The sequence below is a fragment of the Gadus chalcogrammus genome, chromosome 12 (genome assembly GCF_026213295.1).
Source record: "Gadus chalcogrammus isolate NIFS_2021 chromosome 12, NIFS_Gcha_1.0, whole genome shotgun sequence".
Taxonomy (NCBI): domain Eukaryota; kingdom Metazoa; phylum Chordata; class Actinopteri; order Gadiformes; family Gadidae; genus Gadus; species Gadus chalcogrammus.
The window spans coordinates 10,503,375-10,525,406 of record NC_079423.1 but is presented as its reverse complement, the minus strand read 5'-3'; the positions used below and the strand labels follow the sequence as shown (position 1 = coordinate 10,525,406).

Sequence of the window (22,032 nt, the reverse complement as noted above, 5' to 3'; positions counted from 1 at the left end):
ACTGTCCTCATGTTTCACAAAAATAGTTTTGAGAGACGTTGTCAGTTTTTGTATGTTGCTTAAATCCTCCAAAGCGGTTGGCAGTAAACATCAGGTCACGGTACGCCACGGAGTCAATGAGCTCGAGTTGAAAAAGAAAAAGCTTACAGCACCTGGTATTCCCAGGCGGTCTCCCATCCAAGTACTAACCAGGCCCGACCCTGCTTAGCTTCCGAGATCAGACGAGATCGGGCGTGTTCAGGGTGGTATGGCCGTAAGCAATTAGTGCAGGCGCAAAACCAGGTTTTATACAGTAGCACATAAGGAGTGAGAAAGCTGCTGAGGCTCGACGTTACACTTTACAAAAACAATCATTAGTTAGATATAAACGGCAGTAATTGATTCAGTAGGACTCCTTATCCATGTAAACGATCATTGTGACATCTGAATTCATTAATTATCTGAAATACACTGCGTGTGCGTGTGATGTTAAATGTTTGAACCAAGGTTAACGGTTAAAGTGTCAGAGAATGGGTGGTGATTTTTTGACGTCCTCCCATGATCTGAAGTGAGCGTGCGTGTTTGTGTTGGTGAAAGTTTAAGAAATGTACAACTGTCGGTTCAGCTCTCTGGTGCTCCCTGCTGGCAGTATCACTATACTGTCCTCATGTTTCACAAAAATAGTTTTGAGAGACGTTGTCAGTTTTTGTATGTTGCTTAAATCCTCCAAAGCGGTTGGCAGTAAACATCAGGTCACGGTACGCCACGGAGTCAATGAGCTCGAGTTGAAAAAGAAAAAGCTTACAGCACCTGGTATTCCCAGGCGGTCTCCCATCCAAGTACTAACCAGGCCCGACCCTGCTTAGCTTCCGAGATCAGACGAGATCGGGCGTGTTCAGGGTGGTATGGCCGTAAGCAATTAGTGCAGGCGCAAAACCAGGTTTTATACAGTAGCACATAAGGAGTGAGAAAGCTGCTGAGGCTCGACGTTACACTCTTACAAAAACAATCATTAGTTAGATATAAACGGCAGTAATTGATTCAGTAGGACTCCTTATCCATGTAAACGATCATTGTGACATCTGAATTCATTAATTATCTGAAATACACTGCGTGTGCGTGTGATGTTAAATGTTTGAACCAAGGTTAACGGTTAAAGTGTCAGAGAATGGGTGGTGATTTTTTGACGTCCTCCCATGATCTGAAGTGAGCGTGCGTGTTTGTGTTGGTGAAAGTTTAAGAAATGTACAACTGTCGGTTCAGCTCTCTGGTGCTCCCTGCTGGCAGTATCACTATACTGTCCTCATGTTTCACAAAAATAGTTTTGAGAGACGTTGTCAGTTTTTGTATGTTGCTTAAATCCTCCAAAGCGGTTGGCAGTAAACATCAGGTCACGGTACGCCACGGTAGGCCACGGAGTCAATGAGCTCGAGTTGAAAAAGAAAAGCTTACAGCACCTGGTATTCCCAGGCGGTCTCCCATCCAAGTACTAACCAGGCCCGACCCTGCTTAGCTTCCGAGATCAGACGAGATCGGGCGTGTTCAGGGTGGTATGGCCGTAAGCAATTAGTGCAGGCGCAAAACCAGGTTTTATACAGTAGCACATAAGGAGTGAGAAAGCTGCTGAGGCTCGACGTTACACTTTTACAAAAACAATCATTAGTTAGATATAAACGGCAGTAATTGATTCAGTAGGACTCCTTATCCATGTAAACGATCATTGTGACATCTGAATTCATTAATTATCTGAAATACACTGCGTGTGCGTGTGATGTTAAATGTTTGAACCAAGGTTAACGGTTAAAGTGTCAGAGAATGGGTGGTGATTTTTTGACGTCCTCCCATGATCTGAAGTGAGCGTGCGTGTTTGTGTTGGTGAAAGTTTAAGAAATGTACAACTGTCGGTTCAGCTCTCTGGTGCTCCCTGCTGGCAGTATCACTATACTGTCCTCATGTTTCACAAAAACTAGTTTTGAGAGACGTTGTCAGTTTTTGTATGTTGCTTAAATCCTCCAAAGCGGTTGGCAGTAAACATCAGGTCACGGTACGCCACGGTAGGCCACGGAGTCAATGAGCTCGAGTTGAAAAAGAAAAAGCTTACAGCACCTGGTATTCCCAGGCGGTCTCCCATCCAAGTACTAACCAGGCCCGACCCTGCTTAGCTTCCGAGATCAGACGAGATCGGGCGTGTTCAGGGTGGTATGGCCGTAAGCAATTAGTGCAGGCGCAAAACCAGGTTTTATACAGTAGCACATAAGGAGTGAGAAAGCTGCTGAGGCTCGACGTTACACTTTTACAAAAACAATCATTAGTTAGATATAAACGGCAGTAATTGATTCAGTAGGACTCCTTATCCATGTAAACGATCATTGTGACATCTGAATTCATTAATTATCTGAAATACACTGCGTGTGCGTGTGATGTTAAATGTTTGAACCAAGGTTAACGGTTAAAGTGTCAGAGAATGGGTGGTGATTTTTTGACGTCCTCCCATGATCTGAAGTGAGCGTGCGTGTTTGTGTTGGTGAAAGTTTAAGAAATGTACAACTGTCGGTTCAGCTCTCTGGTGCTCCCTGCTGGCAGTATCACTATACTGTCCTCATGTTTCACAAAAATAGTTTTGAGAGACGTTGTCAGTTTTTGTATGTTGCTTAAATCCTCCAAAGCGGTTGGCAGTAAACATCAGGTCACGGTACGCCACGGTAGGCCACGGAGGCAATGAGCTCGAGTTGAAAAAGAAATAGCTTACAGCACCTGGTATTCCCAGGCGGTCTCCCATCCAAGTACTAACCAGGCCCGACCCTGCTTAGCTTCCGAGATCAGACGAGATCGGGCGTGTTTTTTTTTTTTTTTTTTTTTTTTTTTTTTTTTTATTAAAATTCCGTATTTACAGTAATTTACAATCTTTTACGGTCATAACCAAACACAGTATGACACACAGAAGACATACAGACAGTTGATAATCACAAATGTACGCAACAATCATATAGAGAGGTTAACCCTAATCATACACAACAAACATTTGCGTCGGAGTGGTCTGCCAGGTCTTAACAAGCAGGAAAAACAATGCCCACACTACACACTAAATCCTAACGTCCCTGATTCCGTTACCATGACTAAAGTGCTGTTCCTAACAAAATACTTGTGAAAATCCTCCCCTTCCCATCATTCAGAACCTCCTTCACATTCCCAACCACATCCTCCTTTACAAGTATTGCCACACCACACGATCTTGCCGTCCCACAATTGACGAATAACAGTCCCCTCCATTTCTCCTTGATTTCTGGCATTTTAGCCTGTGTCCAGTTTGTTTCCTGCAGCACTAAAATATCGGATTTAAAATTGATTAACACCTCATCAAACTTCGCCATATTGTTAAGACCGTTGATATTAATTGATGTGAGTGTGACCATTGAAATCAAAAGACACAGAGTGGGTATTACTGTTAAAATCATTTTTTTTTTTTTACGTACCCCTTTCTTTTTCAAGTTCCTCTGTTCCTCATCGGAATCAACCCCTCTCCTGCGTCTGACCCTGGGCGCCCTCTCCCTACAAACACCCAACGCCTCATTCCCAGACTTATTCTCCCTCTCCCTTCCATCAGCCAGTGTGGGGGGGGAAATTATAGGCGCCATACCACGCCAATGAGACGCGTCGGCTGTAGCCTCAATAGTCACAGCACAAGACCCCCAGGCTGCATCTTCCTCTACTGTAGGCCACCCGGGCGCCTGTAAAGAGAGGAGCCCCGCTTGAGAGCTCCTGCCCCCCCCCAACCCTGTGCCCCCATCTCCCCCTGATGCCGGGGCCATTGACACAACCAAATCCACTTCTAGGCTAGCCCCCGTGCCATGTCCCGCCTCGTTCCCCAACTGTCCAGACCCCCGCGGCACCTTGGCTACGCCCTCCGCTGGTGTAGGGTGCCCAGATGCCGGTAGAGAGGAAAGCTCTCCTTGAGAGCTTTGCCCCCCGGGCAACCCCATGCCCCCCACACCCGGGTCCTTCAGCACAACCTGTAGCTGACTGTCCAAGACTGTCTCCCCGTCAGACAGCATCCCGTGCTCCATCTCCTCTTCCGCACTCTCTTCCCCTCCACTTTCCTCACTCTCCAACGATACAGCCCTTGAGTCTGGGTCAACTGAGAGGGCACCCCCTCCCACCTGCTCCTCCTTACACACACAATTTCCCTTTCTATTACCACACTCTCTGCATTTAATCACAGCCACACACTCCCTTGCATAGTGCCCCTGCTTCCCGCACTTCCGACAGAGGAAGTCAGGACAGTCCCTCACTATATGTCCAGGCTGGATGCACAATCTACACACCTTTAATTGTCTGTCATGGATGACTCGGAAATATTCAGCACCCTTTTCAGTGTCAAAACGTGTGGACCAAGGCAAGGACCGTACTTCCTTGTTAAACTTCACCTTAACAAACCGTGTACCCTCACATATGGTCATCCCAGGCCACTTCCTCCTTGCAATCGGCGAAACTGCCTCCACACCCCAGTCCGCAAGCTTCTTCAGAATCTCCTCATCCGTAATGTACACTGGTAGACTCATAAAGGACACCACCATCTCATCTGCAGTCAAGTCTTTTGCGACGACGCTGGTCCCCCTTATCCTAAAACCATCCAACAATCGCCTCTTCCCGTTGGGGTGATTCATCGTTACTTCATATTGGTTCAATGAGAGGTAGCGACATCCCAAGACCAATCCACATACACTCTGCATCGCCCTTAGCATCTCCATCATCGGGATTTTCTCCTCTCCCACAAGCTCCACAGCCACAGACAACTCCCTGCTGTAGCTCGGGCCACCATCCGCAACCTTGTCCTCCTTCTCTCTTGTTGCTCTCTCCGCAGTCACCGGTCTCCCGCCTAGTACGTCCTCCGATGTCCTCTTCGCCACACAACCACCATCCGTCACCGCAGCAGGAGCCGTGTTCCGTTCCATGCCGTCTTCTATTCGAGTTTTCGAAACCGCGTGAGACATCGAAAAAAAACCGAACTAAAGTATACTAATACTCCCCCAAACAGCAAGCTGTCGGGGGAATAAACGACTAGACGCAAAACTAACCAAAAAAAATCTATAAATACTTGATTTACCACCAAAAGAATCCTCGCTCCAACACCGTCCTCCTCTCACCACTCAAGCACACCAAACACTTCCTCAATGGGCGTATCACTTCCTCAATGGGCGTGTTCAGGGTGGTATGGCCGTAAGCAATTAGTGCAGGCGCAAAACCAGGTTTTATACAGTAGCACATAAGGAGTGAGAAAGCTGCTGAGGCTCGACGTTACACTTTTACAAAAACAATCATTAGTTAGATATAAACGGCAGTAATTGATTCAGTAGGACTCCTTATCCATGTAAACGATCATTGTGACATCTGAATTCATTAATTATCTGAAATACACTGCGTGTGCGTGTGATGTTAAATGTTTGAACCAAGGTTAACGGTTAAAGTGTCAGAGAATGGGTGGTGATTTTTTGACGTCCTCCCATGATCTGAAGTGAGCGTGCGTGTTTGTGTTGGTGAAAGTTTAAGAAATGTACAACTGTCGGTTCAGCTCTCTGGTGCTCCCTGCTGGCAGTATCACTATACTGTCCTCATGTTTCACAAAAATAGTTTTGAGAGACGTTGTCAGTTTTTGTATGTTGCTTAAATCCTCCAAAGCGGTTGGCAGTAAACATCAGGTCACGGTACGCCACGGTAGGCCACGGAGGCAATGAGCTCGAGTTGAAAAAGAAATAGCTTACAGCACCTAGTATTCCCAGGCGGTCTCCCATCCAAGTACTAACCAGGCCCGACCCTGCTTAACTTCCGACATCAAACGAGATCGGGCATGTTCAGGGTGGTATGGCCGTAAGCAATTAGTGCAGGCGCAAAACCAGGTTTTATACAGTAGCACATAAGGAGTGAGAAAGCTGCTGAGGCTCGACGTTACACTTTTACAAAAACAATCATTAGTTAGATATAAACGGCAGTAATTGATTCAGTAGGACTCCTTATCCATGTAAACGATCATTGTGACATCTGAGGGGTGTTCCACGAACGGAGGTTTAACAAACACTGAGTTAACGCTGAACTCTAGGTTGATTGACCCTGTGCCGACCAACCCAGAGTTTTCGGTTCCACAGCAGCGGTTATGCATTAGTTCAATCAACTCGGGGTTGGTTAACACAGGGTTGTGCGCGTCCACGCCAAACTTAAAAAGACGTGATGTATGGATCATGGAAACCCTGATCGATATGGCGAAACGGGCCGCTTATTTCAATGAAATGGAACCCCAGGTTCTCCTGGAGAGCTATGACGAGGAGAAGGACATTATCACAAGAAAAGGGAACGCTAAAACCTCTGGAACCCGGAGAACCAAAGCCTGGCAGCGGATCGCTGACCGCGTAAATGCGTTAGTTACACGTCAAAAGCATGATCCTTAATATTTGAGCCATGAATATATAAATATCCCAGTTAAGCATTCTTAAAGATCCTACCACATAACCCCTTTCTTCTAAAACAATATGTACTCCGATTGCTTCCAAGCGGTCAGAGAATCAAGTATAAAAATGAAGTATAAAAAACATACAAACTGGTAAGCTTTTCCCACCATCGTATTGGTATAAATTTAAATAAGCCATTTTTTTAAGCCAATCGTGAAAAGGCCGACAGTCGGCAGACTGGATCTGGCCCTCAAATTGTCTTGACCCCGGTGGAGGAGCTGTTAATAAACATAAATTCAGGGCGCCCTGGCATGGAGGGGGTACCTGGAGGTACCTACCACCTCAGAGAGTCATGGGCCATACCCCACACTGGTTGAATGTAGGTTTTTGTGTTTTCTTGTATTTTAGATTTTTTTTGCCTTCGAAGTAACACATGCAAACCGTGTGCTTGCCACAGCGCATACTATTCCAAATGTTTCTTTTTTGGTAACTGGGTAGAAAACCTAAAAGTGACAATTCATCAACTTCACAGATCAAGATGGATCAGTGCTTGTATGAAGCCGCCGGCTACGATCGAACATTCTCCAGTGGATGCAAGTCCGTTAGGACTATTTTATACTTTATGTTGTAAATGCCTCTCGGCATAGTACTCAGACAATATTGCTCTTTGTATGATAGGAGGCCGATACAAATCTTGGATGGGTCATCTGAAACGACTGTGATGTGCTCAGCATCTCCAGCATTATAGCCTAGATAAAACTACCATTTGAAAAAAACGGAGGGCTACGCAAATAGTCTGGAGTGAACTGAGGCCAGGTCCTCGATTGGTAGTGTTGGCTATGTAAGGCTATTTAAATATATTAAAGATTTGCGCGAGAATCTATATCTCTCCACTCCAGCAAAAAGTCATCCAATATGCCAAGATGTCGAGCCGTGGTCTTATCAATCGCTCCCGGTGGATTGCACGTATAATTTGCGCTCTGATATCAGCAGTTCTCTCATCAAAAGGGCATGCCATTGTGAACACATGAAATCTGCGGTGAACGCCGGTTGAAATACCCAAAACCGGGTTATGTTTCAAACTTAACCTGCGCAAAACCTGGTCCGACCAGGTTTGATTCAGAGCATATGTTGCTATAGCAACTAACATACCGTGATCCTTTTGGAACGGAAAACCTAGGGTTACAGCAAACCCTGGGTTAACTTACCCGGTTATGTGATAAAACCGGCTTTGTGGAACACCCCACTGAAGTGAGCGTGCGTGTTTGTGTTGGTGAAAGTTTAAGAAATGTACAACTGTCGGTTCAGCTCTCTGGTGCTCCCTGCTGGCAGTATCACTATACTGTCCTCATGTTTCACAAAAACAGTTTTGAGAGACGTTGTCAGTTTTTGTATGTTGCTTAAATCCTCCAAAGCGGTTGGCAGTAAACATCAGGTCACGGTACGCCACGGAGTCAATGAGCTCGAGTTGAAAAATAAAATGCTTACAGCACCTGGTATTCCCAGGCGGTCTCCCATCCAAGTACTAACCAGGCCCGACCCTGCATAGCTTCCGAGATCAGACGAGATCGGGCGTGTTCAGGGTGGTATGGCCGTAAGCAATTAGTGCAGGCGCAAAACCAGGTTTTATACAGTAGCACATAAGGAGTGAGAAAGCTGCTGAGGCTCGACGTTACACTCTTACAAAAACAATCATTAGTTAGATATAAACGGCAGTAATTGATTCAGTAGGACTCCTTATCCATGTAAACGATCATTGTGACATCTGAATTCATTAATTATCTGAAATACACTGCGTGTGCGTGTGATGTTAAATGTTTGAACCAAGGTTAACGGTTAAAGTGTCAGAGAATGGGTGGTGATTTTTTGACGTCCTCCCATGATCTGAAGTGAGCGTGCGTGTTTGTGTTGGTGAAAGTTTAATAAATGTACAACTGTCGGTTCAGCTCTCTGGTGCTCCCTGCTGGCAGTATCACTATACTGTCCTCATGTTTCACAAAAATAGTTTTGAGAGACGTTGTCAGTTTTTGTATGTTGCTTAAATCCTCCAAAGCGGTTGGCAGTAAACATCAGGTCACGGTACGCCACGGTAGGCCACGGAGTCAATGAGCTCGAGTTGAAAAAGAAAAAGCTTACAGCACCTGGTATTCCCAGGCGGTCTCCCATCCAAGTACTAACCAGGCCCGACCCTGCTTAGCTTCCGAGATTCAGACGAGATCGGGCGTGTTTCAGGGTGTAATATAGTTTTACAATTAAAATTCCGTATTTACAGTAATTTACAATCTTTTACGGTCATAACCAAACACAGTATGACACACAGAAGACATACAGACAGTTGATAATCACAAATGTACGCAACAATCATATAGAGAGGTTAACCCTAATCATACACAACAAACATTTGCGTCGGAGTGGTCTGCCAGGTCTTAACAAGCAGGAAAAACAATGCCCACACTACACACTAAATCCTAACGTCCCTGATTCCGTTACCATGACTAAAGTGCTGTTCCTAACAAAATACTTGTGAAAATCCTCCCCTTCCCATCATTCAGAACCTCCTTCACATTCCCAACCACATCCTCCTTTACAAGTATTGCCACACCACACGTTCTTGCCGTCCCACAATTGACGAATAACAGTCCCCTCCATTTCTCCTTGATTTCTGGCATTTTAGCCTGTGTCCAGTTTGTTTCCTGCAGCACTAAAATATCGGATTTAAAATTGATTAACACCTCATCAAACTTCGCCATATTGTTAAGACCGTTGATATTAATTGATGTGAGTGTGACCATTGAAATCAAAAGACACAGAGTGGGTATTACTGTTAAAATCATTTTTTTTTTTTTACGTACCCCTTTCTTTTTCAAGTTCCTCTGTTCCTCATCGGAATCAACCCCTCTCCTGCGTCTGACCCTGGGCGCCCTCTCCCTACAAACACCCAACGCCTCATTCCCAGACTTATTCTCCCTCTCCCTTCCATCAGCCAGTGTGGGGGGGGAAATTATAGGCGCCATACCACGCCAATGAGACGCGTCGGCTGTAGCCTCAATAGTCACAGCACAAGACCCCCAGGCTGCATCTTCCTCTACTGTAGGCCACCCGGGCGCCTGTAAAGAGAGGAGCCCCGCTTGAGAGCTCCTGCCCCCCCCCAACCCTGTGCCCCCATCTCCCCCTGATGCCGGGGCCATTGACACAACCAAATCCACTTCTAGGCTAGCCCCCGTGCCATGTCCCGCCTCGTTCCCCAACTGTCCAGACCCCCGCGGCACCTTGGCTACGCCCTCCGCTGGTGTAGGGTGCCCAGATGCCGGTAGAGAGGAAAGCTCTCCTTGAGAGCTTTGCCCCCCGGGCAACCCCATGCCCCCCACACCCGGGTCCTTCAGCACAACCTGTAGCTGACTGTCCAAGACTGTCTCCCCGTCAGACAGCTCCCCGTGCTCCATCTCCTCTTCCGCACTCTCTTCCCCTCCACTTTCCTCACTCTCCAACGATACAGCCCTTGAGTCTGGGTCAACTGAGAGGGCACCCCCTCCCACCTGCTCCTCCTTACACACACAATTTCCCTTTCTATTACCACACTCTCTGCATTTAATCACAGCCACACACTCCCTTGCATAGTGCCCCTGCTTCCCGCACTTCCGACAGAGGAAGTCAGGACAGTCCCTCACTATATGTCCAGGCTGGATGCACAATCTACACACCTTTAATTGTCTGTCATGGATGACTCGGAAATATTCAGCACCCTTTTCAGTGTCAAAACGTGTGGACCAAGGCAAGGACCGTACTTCCTTGTTAAACTTCACCTTAACAAACCGTGTACCCTCACATATGGTCATCCCAGGCCACTTCCTCCTTGCAATCGGCGAAACTGCCTCCACACCCCAGTCCGCAAGCTTCTTCAGAATCTCCTCATCCGTAATGTACACTGGTAGACTCATAAAGGACACCACCATCTCATCTGCAGTCAAGTCTTTTGCGACGACGCTGGTCCCCCTTATCCTAAAACCATCCAACAATCGCCTCTTCCCGTTGGGGTGATTCATCGTTACTTCATATTGGTTCAATGAGAGGTAGCGACATCCCAAGACCAATCCACATACACTCTGCATCGCCCTTAGCATCTCCATCATCGGGATTTTCTCCTCTCCCACAAGCTCCACAGCCACAGACAACTCCCTGCTGTAGCTCGGGCCACCATCCGCAACCTTGTCCTCCTTCTCTCTTGTTGCTCTCTCCGCAGTCACCGGTCTCCCGCCTAGTACGTCCTCCGATGTCCTCTTCGCCACACAACCACCATCCGTCACCGCAGCAGGAGCCGTGTTCCGTTCCATGCCGTCTTCTATTCGAGTTTTCGAAACCGCGTGAGACATCGAAAAAAAACCGAACTAAAGTATACTAATACTCCCCCAAACAGCAAGCTGTCGGGGGAATAAACGACTAGACGCAAAACTAACCAAAAAAATATCTATAAATACTTGATTTACCACCAAAAGAATCCTCGCTCCAACACCGTCCTCCTCTCACCACTCAAGCACACCAAACACTTCCTCAATGGGCGTATCACTTCCTCAATGGGCGTGTTCAGGGTGGTATGGCCGTAAGCAATTAGTGCAGGCGCAAAACCAGGTTTTATACAGTAGCACATAAGGAGTGAGAAAGCTGCTGAGGCTCGACGTTACACTTTTACAAAAACAATCATTAGTTAGATATAAACGGCAGTAATTGATTCAGTAGGACTCCTTATCCATGTAAACGATCATTGTGACATCTGAATTCATTAATTATCTGAAATACACTGCGTGTGCGTGTGATGTTAAATGTTTGAACCAAGGTTAACGGTTAAAGTGTCAGAGAATGGGTGGTGATTTTTTGACGTCCTCCCATGATCTGAAGTGAGCGTGCGTGTTTGTGTTGGTGAAAGTTTAAGAAATGTACAACTGTCGGTTCAGCTCTCTGGTGCTCCCTGCTGGCAGTATCACTATACTGTCCTCATGTTTCACAAAAATAGTTTTGAGAGACGTTGTCAGTTTTTGTATGTTGCTTAAATCCTCCAAAGCGGTTGGCAGTAAACATCAGGTCACGGTACGCCACGGTAGGCCACGGAGGCAATGAGCTCGAGTTGAAAAAGAAAAAGCTTACAGCACCTGGTATTCCCAGGCGGTCTCCCATCCAAGTACTAACCAGGCCCGACCCTGCTTAGCTTCCGAGATCAGACGAGATCGGGCGTGTTCAGGGTGGTATGGCCGTAAGCAATTAGTGCAGGCGCAAAACCAGGTTTTATACAGTAGCACATAAGGAGTGAGAAAGCTGCTGAGGCTCGACGTTACACTTTTACAAAAACAATCATTAGTTAGATATAAACGGCAGTAATTGATTCAGTAGGACTCCTTATCCATGTAAACGATCATTGTGACATCTGAATTCATTAATTATCTGAAATACACTGCGTGTGCGTGTGATGTTAAATGTTTGAACCAAGGTTAACGGTTAAAGTGTCAGAGAATGGGTGGTGATTTTTTGACGTCCTCCCATGATCTGAAGTGAGCGTGCGTGTTTGTGTTGGTGAAAGTTTAAGAAATGTACAACTGTCGGTTCAGCTCTCTGGTGCTCCCTGCTGGCAGTATCACTATACTGTCCTCATGTTTCACAAAAATAGTTTTGAGAGACGTTGTCAGTTTTTGTATGTTGCTTAAATCCTCCAAAGCGGTTGGCAGTAAACATCAGGTCACGGTACGCCACGGTAGGCCACGGAGTCAATGAGCTCGAGTTGAAAAAGAAAAAGCTTACAGCACCTGGTATTCCCAGGCGGTCTCCCATCCAAGTACTAACCAGGCCCGACCCTGCTTAGCTTCCGAGATCAGACGAGATCGGGCGTGTTCAGGGTGGTATGGCCGTAAGCAATTAGTGCAGGCGCAAAACCAGGTTTTATACAGTAGCACATAAGGAGTGAGAAAGCTGCTGAGGCTCGACGTTACACTCTTACAAAAACAATCATTAGTTAGATATAAACGGCAGTAATTGATTCAGTAGGACTCCTTATCCATGTAAACGATCATTGTGACATCTGAATTCATTAATTATCTGAAATACACTGCGTGTGCGTGTGATGTTAAATGTTTGAACCAAGGTTAACGGTTAAAGTGTCAGAGAATGGGTGGTGATTTTTTGACGTCCTCCCATGATCTGAAGTGAGCGTGCGTGTTTGTGTTGGTGAAAGTTTAAGAAATGTACAACTGTCGGTTCAGCTCTCTGGTGCTCCCTGCTGGCAGTATCACTATACTGTCCTCATGTTTCACAAAAATAGTTTTGAGAGACGTTGTCAGTTTTTGTATGTTGCTTAAATCCTCCAAAGCGGTTGGCAGTAAACATCAGGTCACGGTACGCCACGGTAGGCCACGGAGTCAATGAGCTCGAGTTGAAAAAGAAAAAGCTTACAGCACCTGGTATTCCCAGGCGGTCTCCCATCCAAGTACTAACCAGGCCCGACCCTGCTTAGCTTCCGAGATCAGACGAGATCGGGCGTGTTCAGGGTGGTATGGCCGTAAGCAATTAGTGCAGGCGCAAAACCAGGTTTTATACAGTAGCACATAAGGAGTGAGAAAGCTGCTGAGGCTCGACGTTACACTTTTACAAAAACAATCATTAGTTAGATATAAACGGCAGTAATTGATTCAGTAGGACTCCTTATCCATGTAAACGATCATTGTGACATCTGAATTCATTAATTATCTGAAATACACTGCGTGTGCGTGTGATGTTAAATGTTTGAACCAAGGTTAACGGTTAAAGTGTCAGAGAATGGGTGGTGATTTTTTGACGTCCTCCCATGATCTGAAGTGAGCGTGCGTGTTTGTGTTGGTGAAAGTTTAAGAAATGTACAACTGTCGGTTCAGCTCTCTGGTGCTCCCTGCTGGCAGTATCACTATACTGTCCTCATGTTTCACAAAAATAGTTTTGAGAGACGTTGTCAGTTTTTGTATGTTGCTTAAATCCTCCAAAGCGGTTGGCAGTAAACATCAGGTCACGGTACGCCACGGTAGGCCACGGAGTCAATGAGCTCGAGTTGAAAAAGAAAAAGCTTACAGCACCTGGTATTCCCAGGCGGTCTCCCATCCAAGTACTAACCAGGCCCGACCCTGCTTAGCTTCCGAGATCAGACGAGATCGGGCGTGTTCAGGGTGGTATGGCCGTAAGCAATTAGTGCAGGCGCAAAACCAGGTTTTATACAGTAGCACATAAGGAGTGAGAAAGCTGCTGAGGCTCGACGTTACACTTTTACAAAAACAATCATTAGTTAGATATAAACGGCAGTAATTGATTCAGTAGGACTCCTTATCCATGTAAACGATCATTGTGACATCTGAATTCATTAATTATCTGAAATACACTGCGTGTGCGTGTGATGTTAAATGTTTGAACCAAGGTTAACGGTTAAAGTGTCAGAGAATGGGTGGTGATTTTTTGACGTCCTCCCATGATCTGAAGTGAGCGTGCGTGTTTGTGTTGGTGAAAGTTTAAGAAATGTACAACTGTCGGTTCAGCTCTCTGGTGCTCCCTGCTGGCAGTATCACTATACTGTCCTCATGTTTCACAAAAATAGTTTTGAGAGACGTTGTCAGTTTTTGTATGTTGCTTAAATCCTCCAAAGCGGTTGGCAGTAAACATCAGGTCACGGTACGCCACGGAGTCAATGAGCTCGAGTTGAAAAAGAAAAAGCTTACAGCACCTGGTATTCCCAGGCGGTCTCCCATCCAAGTACTAACCAGGCCCGACCCTGCTTAGCTTCCGAGATCAGACGAGATCGGGCGTGTTCAGGGTGGTATGGCCGTAAGCAATTAGTGCAGGCGCAAAACCAGGTTTTATACAGTAGCACATAAGGAGTGAGAAAGCTGCTGAGGCTCGACGTTACACTTTTACAAAAACAATCATTAGTTAGATATAAACGGCAGTAATTGATTCAGTAGGACTCCTTATCCATGTAAACGATCATTGTGACATCTGAATTCATTAATTATCTGAAATACACTGCGTGTGCGTGTGATGTTAAATGTTTGAACCAAGGTTAACGGTTAAAGTGTCAGAGAATGGGTGGTGATTTTTTGACGTCCTCCCATGATCTGAAGTGAGCGTGCGTGTTTGTGTTGGTGAAAGTTTAAGAAATGTACAACTGTCGGTTCAGCTCTCTGGTGCTCCCTGCTGGCAGTATCACTATACTGTCCTCATGTTTCACAAAAATAGTTTTGAGAGACGTTGTCAGTTTTTGTATGTTGCTTAAATCCTCCAAAGCGGTTGGCAGTAAACATCAGGTCACGGTACGCCACGGTAGGCCACGGAGGCAATGAGCTCGAGTTGAAAAAGAAAAAGCTTACAGCACCTGGTATTCCCAGGCGGTCTCCCATCCAAGTACTAACCAGGCCCGACCCTGCTTAGCTTCCGAGATCAGACGAGATCGGGCGTGTTCAGGGTGGTATGGCCGTAAGCAATTAGTGCAGGCGCAAAACCAGGTTTTATACAGTAGCACATAAGGAGTGAGAAAGCTGCTGAGGCTCGACGTTACACTCTTACAAAAACAATCATTAGTTAGATATAAACGGCAGTAATTGATTCAGTAGGACTCCTTATCCATGTAAACGATCATTGTGACATCTGAATTCATTAATTATCTGAAATACACTGCGTGTGCGTGTGATGTTAAATGTTTGAACCAAGGTTAACGGTTAAAGTGTCAGAGAATGGGTGGTGATTTTTTGACGTCCTCCCATGATCTGAAGTGAGCGTGCGTGTTTGTGTTGGTGAAAGTTTAAGAAATGTACAACTGTCGGTTCAGCTCTCTGGTGCTCCCTGCTGGCAGTATCACTATACTGTCCTCATGTTTCACAAAAATAGTTTTGAGAGACGTTGTCAGTTTTTGTATGTTGCTTAAATCCTCCAAAGCGGTTGGCAGTAAACATCAGGTCACGGTACGCCACGGAGTCAATGAGCTCGAGTTGAAAAAGAAAAGCTTACAGCACCTGGTATTCCCAGGCGGTCTCCCATCCAAGTACTAACCAGGCCCGACCCTGCTTAGCTTCCGAGATCAGACGAGATCGGGCGTGTTCAGGGTGGTATGGCCGTAAGCAAATTAGTGCAGGCGCAAAACCAGGTTTTATACAGTAGCACATAAGGAGTGAGAAAGCTGCTGAGGCTCGACGTTACACTTTTACAAAAACAATCATTAGTTAGATATAAACGGCAGTAATTGATTCAGTAGGACTCCTTATCCATGTAAACGATCATTGTGACATCTGAATTCATTAATTATCTGAAATACACTGCGTGTGCGTGTGATGTTAAATGTTTGAACCAAGGTTAACGGTTAAAGTGTCAGAGAATGGGTGGTGATTTTTTGACGTCCTCCCATGATCTGAAGTGAGCGTGCGTGTTTGTGTTGGTGAAAGTTTAAGAAATGTACAACTGTCGGTTCAGCTCTCTGGTGCTCCCTGCTGGCAGTATCACTATACTGTCCTCATGTTTCACAAAAATAGTTTTGAGAGACGTTGTCAGTTTTTGTATGTTGCTTAAATCCTCCAAAGCGGTTGGCAGTAAACATCAGGTCACGGTACGCCACGGTAGGCCACGGAGTCAATGAGCTCGAGTTGAAAAAGAAAAAGCTTACAGCACCTGGTATTCCCAGGCGGTCTCCCATCCAAGTACTAACCAGGCCCGACCCTGCTTAGCTTCCGAGATCAGACGAGATCGGGCGTGTTCAGGGTGGTATGGCCGTAAGCAATTAGTGCAGGCGCAAAACCAGGTTTTATACAGTAGCACATAAGGAGTGAGAAAGCTGCTGAGGCTCGACGTTACACTCTTACAAAAACAATCATTAGTTAGATATAAACGGCAGTAATTGATTCAGTAGGACTCCTTATCCATGTAAACGATCATTGTGACATCTGAATTCATTAATTATCTGAAATACACTGCGTGTGCGTGTGATGTTAAATGTTTGAACCAAGGTTAACGGTTAAAGTGTCAGAGAATGGGTGGTGATTTTTTGACGTCCTCCCATGATCTGAAGTGAGCGTGCGTGTTTGTGTTGGTGAAAGTTTAAGAAATGTACAACTGTCGGTTCAGCTCTCTGGTGCTCCCTGCTGGCAGTATCACTATACTGTCCTCATGTTTCACAAAAATAGTTTTGAGAGACGTTGTCAGTTTTTGTATGTTGCTTAAATCCTCCAAAGCGGTTGGCAGTAAACATCAGGTCACGGTACGCCACGGTAGGCCACGGAGTCAATGAGCTCGAGTTGAAAAAGAAAAGCTTACAGCACCTGGTATTCCCAGGCGGTCTCCCATCCAAGTACTAACCAGGCCCGACCCTGCTTAGCTTCCGAGATCAGACGAGATCGGGCGTGTTCAGGGTGGTATGGCCGTAAGCAATTAGTGCAGGCGCAAAACCAGGTTTTATACAGTAGCACATAAGGAGTGAGAAAGCTGCTGAGGCTCGACGTTACACTTTTACAAAAACAATCATTAGTTAGATATAAACGGCAGTAATTGATTCAGTAGGACTCCTTATCCATGTAAACGATCATTGTGACATCTGAATTCATTAATTATCTGAAATACACTGCGTGTGCGTGTGATGTTAAATGTTTGAACCAAGGTTAACGGTTAAAGTGTCAGAGAATGGGTGGTGATTTTTTGACGTCCTCCCATGATCTGAAGTGAGCGTGCGTGTTTGTGTTGGTGAAAGTTTAAGAAATGTACAACTGTCGGTTCAGCTCTCTGGTGCTCCCTGCTGGCAGTATCACTATACTGTCCTCATGTTTCACAAAAATAGTTTTGAGAGACGTTGTCAGTTTTTGTATGTTGCTTAAATCCTCCAAAGCGGTTGGCAGTAAACATCAGGTCACGGTACGCCACGGTAGGCCACGGAGGCAATGAGCTCGAGTTGAAAAAGAAAAATGCTTACAGCACCTGGTATTCCCAGGCGGTCTCCCATCCAAGTACTAACCAGGCCCGACCCTGCTTAGCTTCCGAGATCAGACGAGATCGGGCGTGTTCAGGGTGGTATGGCCGTAAGCAATTAGTGCAGGCGCAAAACCAGGTTTTATACAGTAGCACATAAGGAGTGAGAAAGCTGCTGAGGCTCGACGTTACACTCTTACAAAAACAATCATTAGTTAGATATAAACGGCAGTAATTGATTCAGTAGGACTCCTTATCCATGTAAACGATCATTGTGACATCTGAATTCATTAATTATCTGAAATACACTGCGTGTGCGTGTGATGTTAAATGTTTGAACCAAGGTTAACGGTTAAAGTGTCAGAGAATGGGTGGTGATTTTTTGACGTCCTCCCATGATCTGAAGTGAGCGTGCGTGTTTGTGTTGGTGAAAGTTTAAGAAATGTACAACTGTCGGTTCAGCTCTCTGGTGCTCCCTGCTGGCAGTATCACTATACTGTCCTCATGTTTCACAAAAATAGTTTTGAGAGACGTTGTCAGTTTTTGTATGTTGCTTAAATCCTCCAAAGCGGTTGGCAGTAAACATCAGGTCACGGTACGCCACGGAGTCAATGAGCTCGAGTTGAAAAAGAAAATGCTTACAGCACCTGGTATTCCCAGGCGGTCTCCCATCCAAGTACTAACCAGGCCCGACCCTGCTTAGCTTCCGAGATCAGACGAGATCGGGCGTGTTCAGGGTGGTATGGCCGTAAGCAATTAGTGCAGGCGCAAAACCAGGTTTTATACAGTAGCACATAAGGAGTGAGAAAGCTGCTGAGGCTCGACGTTACACTCTTACAAAAACAATCATTAGTTAGATATAAACGGCAGTAATTGATTCAGTAGGACTCCTTATCCATGTAAACGATCATTGTGACATCTGAATTCATTAATTATCTGAAATACACTGCGTGTGCGTGTGATGTTAAATGTTTGAACCAAGGTTAACGGTTAAAGTGTCAGAGAATGGGTGGTGATTTTTTGACGTCCTCCCATGATCTGAAGTGAGCGTGCGTGTTTGTGTTGGTGAAAGTTTAAGAAATGTACAACTGTCGGTTCAGCTCTCTGGTGCTCCCTGCTGGCAGTATCACTATACTGTCCTCATGTTTCACAAAAATAGTTTTGAGAGACGTTGTCAGTTTTTGTATGTTGCTTAAATCCTCCAAAGCGGTTGGCAGTAAACATCAGGTCACGGTACGCCACGGTAGGCCACGGAGTCAATGAGCTCGAGTTGAAAAAGAAAATGCTTACAGCACCTGGTATTCCCAGGCGGTCTCCCATCCAAGTACTAACCAGGCCCGACCCTGCTTAGCTTCCGAGATCAGACGAGATCGGCGTGTTCAGGGTGGTATGGCCGTAAGCAATAGTGCAGGCGCAAAACCAGGTTTTATACAGTAGCACATAAGGAGTGAGAAAGCTGCTGAGGCTCGACGTTACACTTTTACAAAAACAATCATTAGTTAGATATAAACGGCAGTAATTGATTCAGTAGGACTCCTTATCCATGTAAACGATCATTGTGACATCTGAATTCATTAATTATCTGAAATACACTGCGTGTGCGTGTGATGTTAAATGTTTGAACCAAGGTTAACGGTTAAAGTGTCAGAGAATGGGTGGTGATTTTTTGACGTCCTCCCATGATCTGAAGTGAGCGTGCGTGTTTGTGTTGGTGAAAGTTTAAGAAATGTACAACTGTCGGTTCAGCTCTCTGGTGCTCCCTGCTGGCAGTATCACTATACTGTCCTCATGTTTCACAAAAATAGTTTTGAGAGACGTTGTCAGTTTTTGTATGTTGCTTAAATCCTCCAAAGCGGTTGGCAGTAAACATCAGGTCACGGTACGCCACGGAGTCAATGAGCTCGAGTTGAAAAAGAAAAAGCTTACAGCACCTGGTATTCCCAGGCGGTCTCCCATCCAAGTACTAACCAGGCCCGACCCTGCTTAGCTTCCGAGATCAGACGAGATCGGGCGTGTTCAGGGTGGTATGGCCGTAAGCAATTAGTGCAGGCGCAAAACCAGGTTTTATACAGTAGCACATAAGGAGTGAGAAAGCTGCTGAGGCTCGACGTTACACTCTTACAAAAACAATCATTAGTTAGATATAAACGGCAGTAATTGATTCAGTAGGACTCCTTATCCATGTAAACGATCATTGTGACATCTGAATTCATTAATTATCTGAAATACACTGCGTGTGCGTGTGATGTTAAATGTTTGAACCAAGGTTAACGGTTAAAGTGTCAGAGAATGGGTGGTGATTTTTTGACGTCCTCCCATGATCTGAAGTGAGCGTGCGTGTTTGTGTTGGTGAAAGTTTAAGAAATGTACAACTGTCGGTTCAGCTCTCTGGTGCTCCCTGCTGGCAGTATCACTATACTGTCCTCATGTTTCACAAAAATAGTTTTGAGAGACGTTGTCAGTTTTTGTATGTTGCTTAAATCCTCCAAAGCGGTTGGCAGTAAACATCAGGTCACGGTACGCCACGGTAGGCCACGGAGTCAATGAGCTCGAGTTGAAAAAGAAAAGCTTACAGCACCTGGTATTCCCAGGCGGTCTCCCATCCAAGTACTAACCAGGCCCGACCCTGCTTAGCTTCCGAGATCAGACGAGATCGGGCGTGTTCAGGGTGGTATGGCCGTAAGCAATTAGTGCAGGCGCAAAACCAGGTTTTATACAGTAGCACATAAGGAGTGAGAAAGCTGCTGAGGCTCGACGTTACACTTTTACAAAAACAATCATTAGTTAGATATAAACGGCAGTAATTGATTCAGTAGGACTCCTTATCCATGTAAACGATCATTGTGACATCTGAATTCATTAATTATCTGAAATACACTGCGTGTGCGTGTGATGTTAAATGTTTGAACCAAGGTTAACGGTTAAAGTGTCAGAGAATGGGTGGTGATTTTTTGACGTCCTCCCATGATCTGAAGTGAGCGTGCGTGTTTGTGTTGGTGAAAGTTTAAGAAATGTACAACTGTCGGTTCAGCTCTCTGGTGCTCCCTGCTGGCAGTATCACTATACTGTCCTCATGTTTCACAAAAATAGTTTTGAGAGACGTTGTCAGTTTTTGTATGTTGCTTAAATCCTCCAAAGCGGTTGGCAGTAAACATCAGGTCACGGTACGCCACGGTAGCCACGGAGGCAATGAGCTCGAGTTGAAAAAGAAAAGCTTACAGCACCTGGTATTCCCAGGCGGTCTCCCATCCAAGTACTAACCAGGCCCGACCCTGCTTAGCTTCCGAGATCAGACGAGATCGGGCGTGTTCAGGGTGGTATGGCCGTAAGCAATTAGTGCAGGCGCAAAACCAGGTTTTATACAGTAGCACATAAGGAGTGAGAAAGCTGCTGAGGCTCGACGTTACACTTTTACAAAAACAATCATTAGTTAGATATAAACGGCAGTAATTGATTCAGTAGGACTCCTTATCCATGTAAACGATCATTGTGACATCTGAATTCATTAATTATCTGAAATACACTGCGTGTGCGTGTGATGTTAAATGTTTGAACCAAGGTTAACGGTTAAAGTGTCAGAGAATGGGTGGTGATTTTTTGACGTCCTCCCATGATCTGAAGTGAGCGTGCGTGTTTGTGTTGGTGAAAGTTTAAGAAATGTACAACTGTCGGTTCAGCTCTCTGGTGCTCCCTGCTGGCAGTATCACTATACTGTCCTCATGTTTCACAAAAATAGTTTTGAGAGACGTTGTCAGTTTTTGTATGTTGCTTAAATCCTCCAAAGCGGTTGGCAGTAAACATCAGGTCACGGTACGCCACGGTAGGCCACGGAGGCAATGAGCTCGAGTTGAAAAAGAAAAAGCTTACAGCACCTGGTATTCCCAGGCGGTCTCCCATCCAAGTACTAACCAGGCCCGACCCTGCTTAGCTTCCGAGATCAGACGAGATCGGGCGTGTTCAGGGTGGTATGGCCGTAAGCAATTAGTGCAGGCGCAAAACCAGGTTTTATACAGTAGCACATAAGGAGTGAGAAAGCTGCTGAGGCTCGACGTTACACTTTTACAAAAACAATCATTAGTTAGATATAAACGGCAGTAATTGATTCAGTAGGACTCCTTATCCATGTAAACGATCATTGTGACATCTGAATTCATTAATTATCTGAAATACACTGCGTGTGCGTGTGATGTTAAATGTTTGAACCAAGGTTAACGGTTAAAGTGTCAGAGAATGGGTGGTGATTTTTTGACGTCCTCCCATGATCTGAAGTGAGCGTGCGTGTTTGTGTTGGTGAAAGTTTAAGAAATGTACAACTGTCGGTTCAGCTCTCTGGTGCTCCCTGCTGGCAGTATCACTATACTGTCCTCATGTTTCACAAAAATAGTTTTGAGAGACGTTGTCAGTTTTTGTATGTTGCTTAAATCCTCCAAAGCGGTTGGCAGTAAACATCAGGTCACGGTACGCCACGGAGTCAATGAGCTCGAGTTGAAAAAGAAAAAGCTTACAGCACCTGGTATTCCCAGGCGGTCTCCCATCCAAGTACTAACCAGGCCCGACCCTGCTTAGCTTCCGAGATCAGACGAGATCGGGCGTGTTCAGGGTGGTATGGCCGTAAGCAATTAGTGCAGGCGCAAAACCAGGTTTTATACAGTAGCACATAAGGAGT

At 45.6% G+C, this 22,032-nt stretch overlaps 23 non-coding genes and 1 pseudogene across 23 annotated transcripts; all 24 read right to left on the bottom strand.

Moving 5' to 3' along the window:
* Positions 1-140: 140 nt before the first annotated feature.
* LOC130398373 (5S ribosomal RNA) lies at positions 141-259 on the bottom strand. Its single transcript, XR_008900947.1, has one exon. It is a non-coding gene; the product is annotated as a 5S ribosomal RNA (ribosomal RNA).
* A 518-nt stretch (positions 260-777) lies between these two features.
* LOC130398372 (5S ribosomal RNA) lies at positions 778-896 on the bottom strand. The gene has a single exon (XR_008900946.1). It is a non-coding gene; the product is annotated as a 5S ribosomal RNA (ribosomal RNA).
* Positions 897-1,424: 528 nt separating this feature from the next.
* On the bottom strand, positions 1,425-1,543 carry LOC130398371 (5S ribosomal RNA). Its single transcript, XR_008900945.1, has one exon. It is a non-coding gene; the product is annotated as a 5S ribosomal RNA (ribosomal RNA).
* A 530-nt stretch (positions 1,544-2,073) lies between these two features.
* Positions 2,074-2,192, bottom strand: LOC130398370 (5S ribosomal RNA). Its single transcript, XR_008900944.1, has one exon. It is a non-coding gene; the product is annotated as a 5S ribosomal RNA (ribosomal RNA).
* A 3,539-nt stretch (positions 2,193-5,731) lies between these two features.
* Positions 5,732-5,850, bottom strand: LOC130394807 (5S ribosomal RNA). The gene has a single exon (XR_008897929.1). It is a non-coding gene; the product is annotated as a 5S ribosomal RNA (ribosomal RNA).
* Positions 5,851-7,900: 2,050 nt separating this feature from the next.
* On the bottom strand, positions 7,901-8,019 carry LOC130400915 (5S ribosomal RNA). Its single transcript, XR_008903383.1, has one exon. It is a non-coding gene; the product is annotated as a 5S ribosomal RNA (ribosomal RNA).
* A 529-nt stretch (positions 8,020-8,548) lies between these two features.
* LOC130396283 (5S ribosomal RNA) lies at positions 8,549-8,671 on the bottom strand (annotated as a pseudogene).
* A 2,880-nt stretch (positions 8,672-11,551) lies between these two features.
* LOC130398369 (5S ribosomal RNA) lies at positions 11,552-11,670 on the bottom strand. The gene has a single exon (XR_008900943.1). It is a non-coding gene; the product is annotated as a 5S ribosomal RNA (ribosomal RNA).
* A 529-nt stretch (positions 11,671-12,199) lies between these two features.
* On the bottom strand, positions 12,200-12,318 carry LOC130398367 (5S ribosomal RNA). Its single transcript, XR_008900941.1, has one exon. It is a non-coding gene; the product is annotated as a 5S ribosomal RNA (ribosomal RNA).
* A 529-nt stretch (positions 12,319-12,847) lies between these two features.
* On the bottom strand, positions 12,848-12,966 carry LOC130398366 (5S ribosomal RNA). The gene has a single exon (XR_008900940.1). It is a non-coding gene; the product is annotated as a 5S ribosomal RNA (ribosomal RNA).
* A 529-nt stretch (positions 12,967-13,495) lies between these two features.
* On the bottom strand, positions 13,496-13,614 carry LOC130398365 (5S ribosomal RNA). The gene has a single exon (XR_008900939.1). It is a non-coding gene; the product is annotated as a 5S ribosomal RNA (ribosomal RNA).
* A 519-nt stretch (positions 13,615-14,133) lies between these two features.
* Positions 14,134-14,252, bottom strand: LOC130398364 (5S ribosomal RNA). Its single transcript, XR_008900938.1, has one exon. It is a non-coding gene; the product is annotated as a 5S ribosomal RNA (ribosomal RNA).
* A 529-nt stretch (positions 14,253-14,781) lies between these two features.
* Positions 14,782-14,900, bottom strand: LOC130398363 (5S ribosomal RNA). The gene has a single exon (XR_008900937.1). It is a non-coding gene; the product is annotated as a 5S ribosomal RNA (ribosomal RNA).
* Positions 14,901-15,418: 518 nt separating this feature from the next.
* On the bottom strand, positions 15,419-15,537 carry LOC130398362 (5S ribosomal RNA). Its single transcript, XR_008900936.1, has one exon. It is a non-coding gene; the product is annotated as a 5S ribosomal RNA (ribosomal RNA).
* A 530-nt stretch (positions 15,538-16,067) lies between these two features.
* LOC130398361 (5S ribosomal RNA) lies at positions 16,068-16,186 on the bottom strand. The gene has a single exon (XR_008900935.1). It is a non-coding gene; the product is annotated as a 5S ribosomal RNA (ribosomal RNA).
* Positions 16,187-16,714: 528 nt separating this feature from the next.
* LOC130398360 (5S ribosomal RNA) lies at positions 16,715-16,833 on the bottom strand. The gene has a single exon (XR_008900934.1). It is a non-coding gene; the product is annotated as a 5S ribosomal RNA (ribosomal RNA).
* Positions 16,834-17,363: 530 nt separating this feature from the next.
* Positions 17,364-17,482, bottom strand: LOC130399595 (5S ribosomal RNA). The gene has a single exon (XR_008902101.1). It is a non-coding gene; the product is annotated as a 5S ribosomal RNA (ribosomal RNA).
* Positions 17,483-18,001: 519 nt separating this feature from the next.
* On the bottom strand, positions 18,002-18,120 carry LOC130399594 (5S ribosomal RNA). The gene has a single exon (XR_008902100.1). It is a non-coding gene; the product is annotated as a 5S ribosomal RNA (ribosomal RNA).
* A 529-nt stretch (positions 18,121-18,649) lies between these two features.
* On the bottom strand, positions 18,650-18,767 carry LOC130394292 (5S ribosomal RNA). Its single transcript, XR_008897465.1, has one exon. It is a non-coding gene; the product is annotated as a 5S ribosomal RNA (ribosomal RNA).
* A 518-nt stretch (positions 18,768-19,285) lies between these two features.
* Positions 19,286-19,404, bottom strand: LOC130398359 (5S ribosomal RNA). Its single transcript, XR_008900933.1, has one exon. It is a non-coding gene; the product is annotated as a 5S ribosomal RNA (ribosomal RNA).
* A 528-nt stretch (positions 19,405-19,932) lies between these two features.
* Positions 19,933-20,051, bottom strand: LOC130398358 (5S ribosomal RNA). Its single transcript, XR_008900932.1, has one exon. It is a non-coding gene; the product is annotated as a 5S ribosomal RNA (ribosomal RNA).
* A 527-nt stretch (positions 20,052-20,578) lies between these two features.
* LOC130398356 (5S ribosomal RNA) lies at positions 20,579-20,697 on the bottom strand. Its single transcript, XR_008900930.1, has one exon. It is a non-coding gene; the product is annotated as a 5S ribosomal RNA (ribosomal RNA).
* Positions 20,698-21,226: 529 nt separating this feature from the next.
* On the bottom strand, positions 21,227-21,345 carry LOC130398355 (5S ribosomal RNA). Its single transcript, XR_008900929.1, has one exon. It is a non-coding gene; the product is annotated as a 5S ribosomal RNA (ribosomal RNA).
* Positions 21,346-21,864: 519 nt separating this feature from the next.
* LOC130398354 (5S ribosomal RNA) lies at positions 21,865-21,983 on the bottom strand. The gene has a single exon (XR_008900928.1). It is a non-coding gene; the product is annotated as a 5S ribosomal RNA (ribosomal RNA).
* Between the last annotated feature and the right edge of the window lie 49 nt (positions 21,984-22,032).